The sequence below is a fragment of the Leptosomus discolor genome, chromosome 16 (genome assembly GCF_034619465.1).
Source record: "Leptosomus discolor isolate bLepDis1 chromosome 16, bLepDis1.hap2, whole genome shotgun sequence".
Taxonomy (NCBI): domain Eukaryota; kingdom Metazoa; phylum Chordata; class Aves; order Leptosomiformes; family Leptosomidae; genus Leptosomus; species Leptosomus discolor.
Genome location: NC_141406.1, coordinates 11,547,426 through 11,560,189, shown reverse-complemented (window position 1 = coordinate 11,560,189; position 12,764 = coordinate 11,547,426).

The following is a 12,764-nucleotide window of genomic DNA, read 5'->3' as shown; positions in this document are numbered from 1 at the left end:
TGGAAGTTTCTCCCAAATGCAGAGCAAAAGAGATTTGTTCCCAGCTGGGAAGAAACAACTGTTCTAAGTCCAGAAGTCTTCCCCCATACAGGGAGTCCTGTTCTCCAGGGCTCTACCTGTGACTACCAGAACTCAGAGTTATTTGTAGACCTGTACTTTCCCTTGGGTAGTGCCAATGGGACCCAAGTAGCTACAGTCAGGTACATGTGAGTGAGGGTTTCACTCCTGCATGAGTAGCACGTGGCTCTGAGCAGATAAGGGAATCTGAATGTCTGTGCCCTGACTTCAATTCCTTGTAAGGCTGCCCTGGTTCCTGCTCTCTGAACAAAAACCTGTGCACTCTGCTGATACAACCTGGTGTTGGCCCGACACTTGTGGCTAAAGGGAAGATTCCTAGATATGTGCTAATGAGAGATCCAGCTCATCTCAAGTAGGAAGAAATTAAAAATTTATCTAAGAATTACGAGTGTGTCACTCTGTAGAAGTGGCTGGAGTGAATTACCACCTGTGATGATGTGCTATAGTGAGTGCTGTGGTTCATTGTGGTGATGAACGGTTACAAAGTGTAGTGTTTCCCATTAAGTTCTGCAGAGCTTCGTGTTTCCGCAGCTCTGTGAGTACAGACCTCTTGTAATACGGGTTTTGGAGAGCCCTCCGTGTTTCAGGTTGCTTCCTGGCAGTTCTTCCAGTAGCATCATCTGACCATGAAGTAATTGCTATAATAGGGCTTGTATTTATTCAGCTGCTACCTGTGAAAGGAGCAGATCAAAACACTGTTCTTCTGTTTAGAAAAGGCTAAAGACACAAAGCTTGAGGGGTTTTTAAGTTTTGGTTTGTTGTTTTGTCTTGGTGGTTGTGGGGTGGGTTTTTTTTTTCTTCAGGTCTTCCTCCCTCTACCTACAGTGGGAACAAGCTGGGCTAAAAAAAAAAAATCTAGTCCTGTTAAACTGAGGTAGCTGGAAGGCTGGAGGCGCAGATGTGCAGCACCTCTTCTCAGTGCTGTTCTGTTCAGCAGAGCAGGTGTGGGGATGTCCCATGGTTTTCCAGTGACCCAAGCTTTTCCTGCTACTGAGGCTTCTGGGATGCAGGAGCTGTCAGGCCGAGGCGTGAGAGCCCCACATGTAGGGCATGGCCAGCTGCACAGTATTTAAATATTCCTGTGTTCGTCTGGTCCTTGAGTGGGTTGGCATGTATTCTGTGGGTCTGTAGCGAGTTATGTGACCATTTGCATAAACTACTGGGGAGTGATGGGAAGGGGAAAGTGGAAGTGTGTGTGGAATGGGCAGAAGGAGGAGAGGAGGCCTGTATGTCTTCCCAGTTTTATCATGTCTTATTTTAGTTCAGTATTTTTAATAGCCTAGTTTAAATTGCCCTTAGCTTTGGATTTATGAACCAGGTTATGCTTTGATAAAATAACCAGGCCTATGTATGTACAGGTTTTATTAAAAAGATGAACAAATAAATGTAGAATGAAACAGGCATATTGCTAAACTAACCCAGTGCAATTTCACTAAACTACTAGAATGGAATAATGCAGCAGTCAAAGGCTGCTATTAAAACAGAATCCATAAATCAGTGGATTCAAATTAACAGTTCACCAAATGAAACCAGCAGGTAATCAAATCCAATGATAGGGTTTATGCTAAGAGAAATTGCTCTGTGTTGGTCTTATTGGAAAAACATATGGAGAAGCCCAGTCCTTCCAACTGGTGACACAAAGCACTGGTTGGTGCAAATGGGACATTAAATTAAGCCCTTCCCAGGGACGTGCCTCAGTGCAGAGAAATGCAGAAAATTGATTTGTGTGTATATCTTGGATGAAATTATCAGCATCTGCAGCAAATGCATAGCCTCTGGGTCTTGTCCTGTTCTTCTACCTCCAGTACTGCTGAACCTTGCAGCAGGCTTGCTCTGGAGACAGCGATGGAGTTGCAGGCAACCCAGTTTCTCTTTAGACCTCTCGGTGGCTGAGACAGGGGGAATTTTGCAGCCTCATGTTCTTTTCTAGGGTCATGCTACTAAACATGTGAATGCCAGTCTCTACTACAAACCCATTTGGAGCAGAAGGGGGTGTATATGGGGGAGGGAGGAGAGCTGGATACCGTCATGCTCTGTGGTGTCTTGAGGTAATGCTTGGAAAAGCTTGGGGAGAGACGAGGCGGCTGTTTCCCACCTCCCCTGCTTCTAGACGGGTGTCTGTGGGAAGCAGTATCCCGCACTGCCAGCGTGGTCCTTCCATAGCGCAGCGAAGGCAATAATAAATGACCTTTTTACTTCAAAAATCTGCTCAGTTAGCAGTAAGCATATGTTCTTTCAGAAATACTCTGATAGCAGCATGAGGGCAGAGAGGGGGAGGCCAGCCAGGAAGCTTGATGTCAGCCTTCTAGCTGAGGTAATGGACATAAAAATCTCCATGTGCTGAGAAGTCACTTTAAGAAAAAGGTATTAACCTAATTAGCCCATTTGTCTCTTCTCTCGTCAGGCATCTTTCTAACAACAGCTACTTCCTGCCCTAAATTAGAAAACTAATACAAGTAATGTCACAACTTGTGTTTTGGAGTTATTAGAACAAGTTGTCTTGCTCTTTAGAACAAAATCACTTCAAATTCTGCCTGCAAATTTGCCTGCTTTGTGTTTGTATGTACTGGGGAATTTCATTGCGGCAAGATTCAGAAGCAGATCTATGGCCCTTTAGTAGGAAGAACAAAATAAGGCAACCAAAATAATCATGACATCCAAACCAGCCTTTATTGGAAAGCAGGAATTCACTTACAGGTAATGCAGGAATTGCTCCAGGGAAAAGCAGTCACACAGAGGTGGCACGCAGGCAGCTGCATTTGTATGTTTAAATGAAAATGGATGGTTGAACAAAGCTTGATGCAATCTTGGTTCTAAAAAGGCCTGCAAATACGCTTGCTAGCAATTTCCTCGTGGCTTAATTAGACAGGTTTAGTTCAGTTCCGTGCAGTATTGCTAATTTGCAAGAACTGGAAATTCCTGAATCTCCCTCGGATATCGGTGACACAGTGGTTAAAAATGCAATTTGGGGCTTTTGCAGATCCCTAGTTAATGCAGAGCTGTAAGCCTTGGGCTGTTAGTCAAAATTTGGGTGCACTAGGTGTTCAGCACGCTGCTGAACACTTAACAAAGTGAGGGCTGGTTTAGATGTCGAGTCGTCCCCTTATGTGTATGTAAACCCTTTGGTTTAAATGGGAACTTGGTGTTCCTGAATCAAGGATGTGATCTAGTAGAAAATTATTAAAATCATGCCAAGTACCCAGTTCTGAGTCAGTAAAATTCCACCTCAGAAAAATCTTGATCCTTGAGCTCATCTCTTTGAGCTCTCCATCTAGCAGAAAAATTGGCAATTACCTGGCAGAAAGTCTTTAAGCCAAAAGAGCCAGACTCATTTGGCATTGTGCAGGGCCCTTAGGATGAGGCACTGTCTGTCCTGGGCCTCTGTCCAGAGGTTTCGTCATTATGGTGTTTATGAAGAAAAATTCTAATGCATCTATTACAAGGAAAGGATAGTCCTAAGATTTCAAGGTTAATTAAAACTGAGTTGATAGTGGGGAAGATCAGGAGCTGGCGGATTCCTAAATAGCCAAGAAGAAATTTCTTGGGGACATAAGTGCTAACCTGGTATGGTAAAGGGAAACTCCCAATAGCTTACCTGGGCAGAAATCTTGGTGGGGATTGCAAGAGGCGATCAGCTGCTTAACCAGTGAGCGACTGCTCGGTGCACGAATGCAGGCGCGCAGGACTGTGTGCCAGAAGGTGGCACTCTGAGTATGGCATGCTGCGTGTTCGGAGTCCTCTGCTGGCTCCTGAGCTCTTGGGCGATAGTGCATGGCACGCAGACCTAGAGCTGACGGCGTTCTGTGGGATCAATACAGCCTGAGGTTTTGTAAGCAGCTACATCCTCATGCCTAAAGGGGGTCTGTGATCCAGGAAAAAAGTTGCTGCTTTTTTTTCTGTGAACAAGGAGTCACTGCTGAAACGCCTTAGTGACTTGCAAGCTCTGTTGAGAGACTCTGGGTTTTGTTGCAGAATTCTAGCGTTGCTGTGTATCTCTTGGGGAGAGGGATCTGCCCTTGGACAGCACAGTTCCACTGCGGTGGAATTCCTCTGCCTGCAAATACAGATACGGTGTTGTCAGTCTTGGTACCTGCACCTTGAGTGTAACGGGCATGCTGGCTTTGGGACCTCCTGGAATTATGGGGGAGGGGGGCAGAAATAGAGTGGTTTTTCTAAATGAATAACAGTTTAAAAATTAAGATGAAAAGTGTGATTATGATGGAAATGTGTCATCCCTAAGGTGGAGCTGCAGCTCTTAGCAGCAAGAAAACATTACCAACTTCACAATGTATCTGTCAGTAGAAAAATGACTTTTAAGGAGGGGGTAGAGAGGGAGAAACCTGTCGAACTGTTCCCTCTGCTTTCTGTGTCACTGCTTGATGTGAAGAACAACAGCAAAGCTTATGTTAGTTGCTAATGGTCTCTGCAGAGTGCAAATAGCCTGAAAACTGCTGCTTTCATAAAACTATGGGCTCTCTGTGTTTCCATACCTGACTGAGAACACATGGTGAACAAGGAGAGAAATAGGGCTGGGACTCAGCAGCAGGTGGGGGCCTCAGGGAGTTGCTGGGGGCTGTGTGGGCCCTCCTGCCCCGGCTTAGCTTTGCTGCTGCTCCTCACGCTGACGTGGTGGCATAGGCTATTCTGCATAATACTCCATTGTAAATTGGGTCTCTTCAATCGTATTTCTATCCACAGATAAAGCCATAGCAAAGTAATGCTGAGGATATGCCACCTCCCACTGCCTTTCTTTATTCTCCCGCTTGGCTGCTCAAGTCGCTTCCCAGAAGTGCATGCCTCCTGCCCTGCTCTGGTGGTGCTTCTACCTATGAGCATGACATGAGGTAGCTCTAACTACAGTAGAAGAGGTATCTCCTCCCTGTTGTGCCCCCCCAAGTGTTTGAATAAATAGTGCCCTGCTGTGGTGTACCTTGCTGCCCTGAGCACTCCTGTGACAAAGGCAGCTCTGTACCATCCTGGTAGGGCAGGGCTGAAGGAAGGCTGTTAAAGGAGAACCTTCCATAGTGCTGGGAAATAGGATTGGGTATTGTGCATAGATTTCTTTAAAAAAAAAAAAAAGTATATGGTTGCTGTGTTTTAAGCGTGCAATGGAGCAGAGCCTGAAGTGGTGGCTAGGGCGTGACAATATCGGTGAGTGTTTTTCCATGACAATAGAGATCAGAATGTGAAGGACACACACCCTGCTCAGCAGTGGAGCATCAATTCCCCTCCTTGATCAATAGCTGTGAGCAATCTGGGAGATGTGGTACCGATTCATTCCACATGTTTTCCTGGGGAATGCTCCAGGAGTAACTGGTGCTTTCAGCTCCCATCTTGCAGAGTAAGCAATAAGATCTAACACAGATGCCCCTTCCTTCCTCAGCAAAACCCCCTATACGTTCCTTCCCTTTCTTCCATTATGGTCCATTCGTGCAGACTTTCCTTAAGCTAAAAGCACATGAAGCTTGTGAGCAGGAAGAGAATTGCTTTTGCTCTGCAAGTACAATAAAATCTTTCTTCTTTCCCTTCAGCATCAAGCAGAGTTGTAGTGAAGGGCGGTAAGTTAATCTTGTCATATCGGTGCAATAAGGGAACTGTGAAGTCCAACCAGAGCTTATCTTTGTCCACTGGGGTGAGCACAGCCATGCAGTATTTGCAACCTAGAAATTGCCAGATCTGCCCTTCTCTCCCTCATGTACCAGCAGATGCTTCTGTTGTCTTTAAGCCCAAATATTAATGATTCTTTTTCTTTTCCTTCTCTCCTTCCTTCAGCACTTGGGGAAATAATCCCATTGCTATGATGTTGGCATGCTTTAATTTTCCTATCTGGAAACGATTCTTCTGGGGCTGAATTTAAGAAAACAACAACCAGTGGCCTCAGACAGTATTGCTAATACTGATTCCACAGACTTCCTTTTATCCCACTACTGAGCTGACCAAAATTACCGAAGGCTATCGAGCAGCCTTGGCTCATTCTGATTCCCAAGCACTGCTCTTGATTATGGAGTAAAGGCAGGTCAAGTGGCTCATTTAAATGAGTAGCTGGTGAGGCTGGGACCTGTGAAGGACGGAGGAAGTTGGCTTAAGACAAAAGAGGCATTAGATTCCCAATTATGATTCTGGACATCTTTTCCACATCCAGGCACACCCACTGAAGAATCCCAAGAGGGGTAATCCATCCAAGCAACCAAGCCAGCCTATTACAAAGTTAATGGGGGTCGGTGAACTTCAGTATTTTTTTTTTTTTTCCATCTCTGCCTGGTTCAGCTAAATGCTGCCAGAGTCCAGATTTCTGCCTTGGACTAGGATTCACTTCTAGTGCTGCTACAGTTTTTTCTTCTTAGAGAGTATAATTCTCCTCTCTCTTTTCCCTGTAAACAGCCTGAATGCATACATATAAACGTGTGCCTCCACACAAATCCATCCTCTGGCCTCTCAGGAGTGCCAAGAGGCAGCACTGAAGAGCCCCAGCAGACTGAAATGCCTCCCCAAACTTGAGAGAGCCCAGCTGCTAATTGAAGGATCCTGATGTGGCCAATTCCCTGGGAATCCCTGGCTGCTCTCCGAGGCACTGCATCAGGATGACAGCTGAAACGTAGATCTCATTTGCTCTGAACTCGTCAGGGAACCTGCTTCTGATTGTACACCTCGGGGTTCCCTTTATGCTTGTGCATTTCCCACAACTTATTAAGCTCTTAATGGATTGCACAGTCGTGGAGCGACAACGTGCTACCTTATTGGAGTCTCTTGTGTTGGCTTCTCTTACCGTGTTTTTGTGTGGATCTGTGATAGTTCTGCTGCCTCTGGTGAAGGTTTGGATGTCAGGAGCTCTTCTGTGGTCCTTGAGGAGAAGAAGCTGTCCTCAGGCTCCATGAAACTAATGCTGATGCCAATTATATCTGGATGCTGATGAGCTGGAGGGGTAGAAACAGCTCCTTCCCCAGTTAGTTCTTTCTGCTCAAAATTGAGCAGACTGAAGTACAACTTAGAAACCGAAGTAATAGTAAAAACACACCCCTGGGTTATCATGGATTTGTCAGCTTTAGGCTGGAGGAGAGCATGAGCTTCTACCAATTTTCTGCTTGGTTGAAGGGCAAAAGTGGCCAAAAAATTCAGATTCTGGATGCGATTTGGGTAGGAGTCCCACTGGTGTCAGTGCCATCTGCAGCCTCTGTGATGCATCCCCCATGAAACCTGCCTTTGAGTCCCAGCCTCGGTGACAGTTCTTGTGACGTTCAGTCACCATTTGTTGCTCGTTGCGCCACTCTGTCCCCATACTCAGCTCTTGGTTTGACCTTGTCCATGGCTCCTGGGGCCTTTCACAGGGCCTTGCTGTAGGCGGGATTGTTCAGCCAGTGCCTGTAGATACTGGAACACGAAGGCTGGGACCTGAGCACTGATTCATTTCTCTGGCTCCTTCCTTCAGCTCTCGCCAGGCTCTGTTCAATTGCCCTTGTCGCTGTGTCGGTCTCTTCTCTGTACTCTGCCCTGGACTCTGCCTATAATTACTTTCACACAGGGTCATAACTCTACATCTCTACCGTGTTCAGAAAGCTTGCAGCGGTGTAAATAAACCCGGGGTACCTCCAGCGCCCTGTTACACGCATGCTTAACTCGGCTGAGCTCAAAGGGTGGCATATGCTAAGTGCATCTGCAGCGCGTGTCCAACAAGGCCTGTTAGTTCCAGGAGAAAGCCGTGCATTGTGTGAGAGATGAGGTAATGATTTAAAGGGGTCCAGGGGCATGTGCAGCAAAAAAATTGACACTTTCTAAAAATTTTTTACAGTGCCATGATTTTCCCAGGAATGATTCAGAAACCTTGCTCTGTCTTTATTGTTGTATACAAAGTATTATTAGAATGTGGTTTCAATCACTCTGCAAGCAGAAATTAGAGTCCTAAATCATCCATCATTTCCATATTTCACTTGGAAATACAAAAAACTTTTTTTTCCAACTTGAAGATTGTTACAACTACAAAACTGCCTTGTGCCATGAATGTGGTATTCTGGTAAACCTGCAGAGTTTTCCCCAAGTCTTGCATATGACTTTTGTGGATGTATACTGTCACTTCTTTAATTGGGCAATTTGTTTTTTATCATGTACAATAAATACCAAACCTTGCTGTCATCTTCACTGCTTAAATACCAAACCTTGCTGTCATCTTCACTGCTTAAATACCAAACCTTGCTGTCATCTTCACTGCTCAGGCTATCAAAGGGAAATCTGAACATGCAGCAGCATGGTGGGTTTCCTTCTTTCCTCACTCATAAAAGCAGAAAACTTAGCAAAACTTAGCAGAACACTGGTAGTTGTAGAGAGAGGGCTGCTTTTGGAGAATGCTTCTGTTGCATTTAGTAATCAAGATGGAAAGGGAGGAGTCAAACGCTCAGTCCCTCAAATCCCCAAGGTAAATCTGCTGCTGAAAGCTGTGTTCTACAGTTTGTTGCCACAACCCTGTGCGTGTGTGTGTACACAAATATTATACAGGGGTTTGTTTCATTTTATGTTATAAATAGTTGCAAAGTAAAAATGGAAAATATTGGCAGCTAAAGGAGAAACAACTTTATGGATGAAATAGGTGGTGTGTTGTTGATTGTGTAAGTATTAGCTTAATTATTGTTTAAGTGCTTTCTGAAAAGAATCATAGAGCAATCTGCTATCATAAAGTCGATTAATTTCTGTCCTGGAAGTTCCACACCGTCTTTCTTATATCACTTGTGGTGCATTAGGTAATAAAAGTAACGCGACGGTTTGTCTAAAGGTGTAATTCTCCTTGATGAAGCTTCCTCAGTAAGTGCCTTCTTGAAGTTGGCTTGGCTTGCATTTAAAATCTTTGTGAATGAAAAATGCCCGCCTTGAACCAAAACTTTGAATAAAACAACAGCTGTTTGGGAAAGTTCTGTTTGTTGTAAAACTGGAGGCTTTGAAACTCTTTAGTGTGTAGCAAGTGGCTGGAATGCCGGAGTAAGTTTCTGGGGAGATTCCATGTGGCAGGTGAATGCTTTAGGGTTGATTTTGCTCCAATGGTTTTATTGCTCCATTATTTTTTTAAATTATTTTTGTTTTGTCTTTAGGGATCTCTGGTTCAGGTGGAGAATGCACTTGTAGAATCCTTGGGCAGCTCTGGCTCATGCTGTTCTAGCCCAGCATGACTGCTGTACCCAGGAGCCACCTCCTTGGGAAGGATACTGGTGGATGGCGAGGGGTACGCACTGGAGGAAATCTTTTCCCAGAGAGGTTGTTGCAGAATTAAGAAAGCTTTAGGGGAGGCAGGCAGCTCCCCTGCTGCTTCTAATAATAAAACAAAATACAGAGGAGTAGAAAGGGGTTTTGATCATGTTTTTCTCCTCTGCAGGATTTAAAGGTCCTTAACAAGTTGGCAGATGTTGGTGGGAGTCACTTCCTCTGACTGCGGGAAGAATCTGCACCTCCCTGTGAAGTCTTAATCACAGGACTGACTTTCTCAGAGGAGAGCAGATATCATGGAGGGCAGGCAGGGGTGTGGGTCTGTCAACTCTGACCCACTTCAGTTTGGTCTCCTACTTTATACCAAGGAATGTCTATATAACGTTCAGCGAGCCAAAGACGTGAGAGCTTTATAATGAGATGGGCAGAACCCATCCGCTGTTAAGAGATTGCCACTCTGCCTGGCGTTGAGCGACTATGCTCTTGAGCTGGAAATGGAGCAGCCAGAGCCACACGTCTGAACTGTGGAGGTGAAAAGGGAGAGCGTTAAACACTGAGTATCAGTCCGGGTCTGTGCCTGCCTGCTGCTCTCTCCTGGCCGTGCAGGATCACATGTTCAAATAGGGCAGAGCTCCATGGGGCTGCTTTGTCTCAAGCCCACCAAGGTCAGGAGAGTTTTGATTTGGCTGGTGTGACCCACTATTATTGTTTTCCACCCATTGTTCCCCAGCCTTGCTTGTGCTCAGCTTCCTCTCAGCGGTTGAGATCTCTGCCACAGCAAAGGGACAGCAGATGGGATCTCCGAGACCAGGCTTTGCCTTTGCTGTGAACTTCATCTCCAGGTTTGTAGCCCTGTGTCATGGTCAGCCTAGTCTGAGTTTTGACCTCTGCTAGACAGAGGCACTTGTATTAGGTGCTTTAAAACACTGAAGTTCGTTAAGCTTCAGAAAGTGACTGTTTGCCCTTTTTAAAATGAAGGGAAACTGAGGCTAAGGTACAAAATTACTTTCCTCAGCATCAGATGGTTCAGAGCTGCTCCAGGGTAAGGGTATCTGCATGATCCCTGTGTCCTCTGGGTATCCCTTCAGCAATGCTGCCTCTTGCTGTGAAAAGGTGTTTGGGTTCCTGTGGCTGACCTAGAGCAAAATGACTTTACAGAATGTGTGGGCGGTATCTACTGAGTGTATTTTCAGTGAGAAATACTCCCAGGTTCAGCCGCTGAACAACTCCGTCTAATCAGAAGACCTCTCCCTTCTCCTCCCCATCTGGGAGTCCCTTCAGAAAGATTACTGCCACAATAATTCTGCTTTCTGTCACAGAGGCTTCACTGTGCCATAAAAACGACACCTTCTGTTGTATGTGTGTGCTTCTCTGACACAGATGCTTAGCCCCACAGGGCCAGCCTCATTTCCCAGCTTCAAAGCATCATCATCTATCTCCTCTATACATCATCACTGGCAATGCACAGATATTAATAAAATTCAGATGGAGAGCATGATTATTGTTGGTTATGTCAAATTTAAATGGTTTTCCCTCTTTGGTAAGTCAGACCCAGCAGTCTTCCTTCATAAGTTCTGCTGGCTCCCTGGGACTGGAAGGTTGTGACAAACAGCTGTGGTTTTTACAAAGTGACTTGCCTTGGCTGGAGGCAAACAAGGGCAGATAGATATATTTGGGGAGTCGCTTAGCAGAGGCCGCAGCGGGACGACTCGCCACAGGACACCACCCCAGCATCCTCCTCAGCGGGCGGCGTGGGGAGCAGGCAGCCCCGCTGCTGGGGCACTCCTGCCCCCTCTGCACAGCGCACACGGCGGTGCCGGCACTGGAGGGGCTGCGGGGGCTTGGCAGGAGGTGGGGGGCAGCCGACTGCTCCCCGGCTTCCCAGGCAAAACTCTCCTGTCGTTCTCCCCACGCACCTTTCATCCCACCTGCGTTACCTGGCTGCGCTTGTGCCGGCCAGAGTTTTAATTTGTGTTTCACATTTGATTCAGTTGCCTCTCTCTCATCGTGAATTTTCTCTATTTCATGTTTGATTTGCTGAAAACTGGCAGACTCTCCTGCCAGGCAGTGCTCAGGTGGCCGGCTTCCCGCCCTGTGTCTAGAGCCACTGCTTCCCCCCCACCTCCCCTGCGCTTACCCCCAGCCAGCGTGTGCAATGCGTGCTGCAGGCACGGCAGGAATGAGCTCACGAGTGGCCTCCCTCTGCCTGCTTGGAGAGCCCACTGGGTGCTCGGGGCTCCCCGTGGCACCATGCAGAGCCCCTGCCGATGTTCAAGGGTTTTGTGGAGCTTGCCATGTGGTGGGGAGGAGCAACGGAACCTGCCAGCCCGTGGAGAGTTGTCCTAGATCTGGAGGCTGTCAAATGGGGCCATCTAAATCCAGTGATGAATGTGTGCCCTTTGGTTTGTGACCAACAGGAGGTTTTTGTAAAGTTCAGCTGCCGCTTTGAGAAAGCGGCTTGTTCTCATCCAAGAGCACCCTGCATTCCCCCTGTAAGCAGCATCACATGCGTGTATCGAATTAAATCCCAAGGCTTTGATGTTGGAGGTAGCTCTGTCTTGTGGGAGATAGGAAGCGTGTTCGAAGTGCCTTGCAGAAAGCTGCCTGGTACTGAGTGAAGCAAAGCCTTATTCCGTATTTGCCCAGTGTCCTTGGGAGGATCAAGAGAGGAGCCACAGCTCAGTGCTCCCCAAGTCTATGGGGATGCCCAGCCTCCTTCGGCACAGCAGTGCCACAGTGTTCTCAGCTGGGTGGAGTGTTTGCATTTTAATTCAAGTCTAGCTTGTGTCTTTTTTTTTTTTTTTTAAAAAAACCAAAACAACAAAAAAACCCAAACACCCCCCCCCCCCCCCAAAAAATACCAACACTTGGTGCGTATCCAGGACCACTAAATGTAAGACATAACCGTATTCATGTAAATAGACTGCCTGGCCCCGAGTTGTACTGAATTCCCAGGAGGTTATTTTTGTTGCATTTAACAAAAAAAAATGCAAATTACAACAAAACCAGAAATGGGAGCTTCCAGGCACTTCTGTCAAACAATCACTCCGCCTGTTGTCTGGGCACTACCCAAACCACTGTTTCCTCCCTCTAGAGTCCGCCAACACTTGCTTTGCCCAGCCGACATCATCTCCTCTCTGCCTGGTGTAACACCACGGTCCTCACTGGGGCTGGCTGCTGACAAGCTCGGAGTATCCGCGGCCTCTGTTGGACTCGAGGGAGCTCTCGTGGCCGGCTGCCTGCTCGCTGTCAGGGGATGCTGCAGGCATCGGGAAGCGCAGACCTGGGTGCTCAGCTCGCTGCCAGTGCTTCAGGCTCCCATGAGGTTTGGAGAAGGTGGTAATCCGTGCTCCTTCCTTGAGGCTTCTTTCACGCTTATTTGCCTCAAGCAGCTCTAACAGCACCTTTTGCTCTGCCCCCATCATTTCATTAGGTAGTAACAAGCCATCCAGGCACTTGAGTTGGAGACTTTGACACTCGAATTGTTTCGATGGTAAACT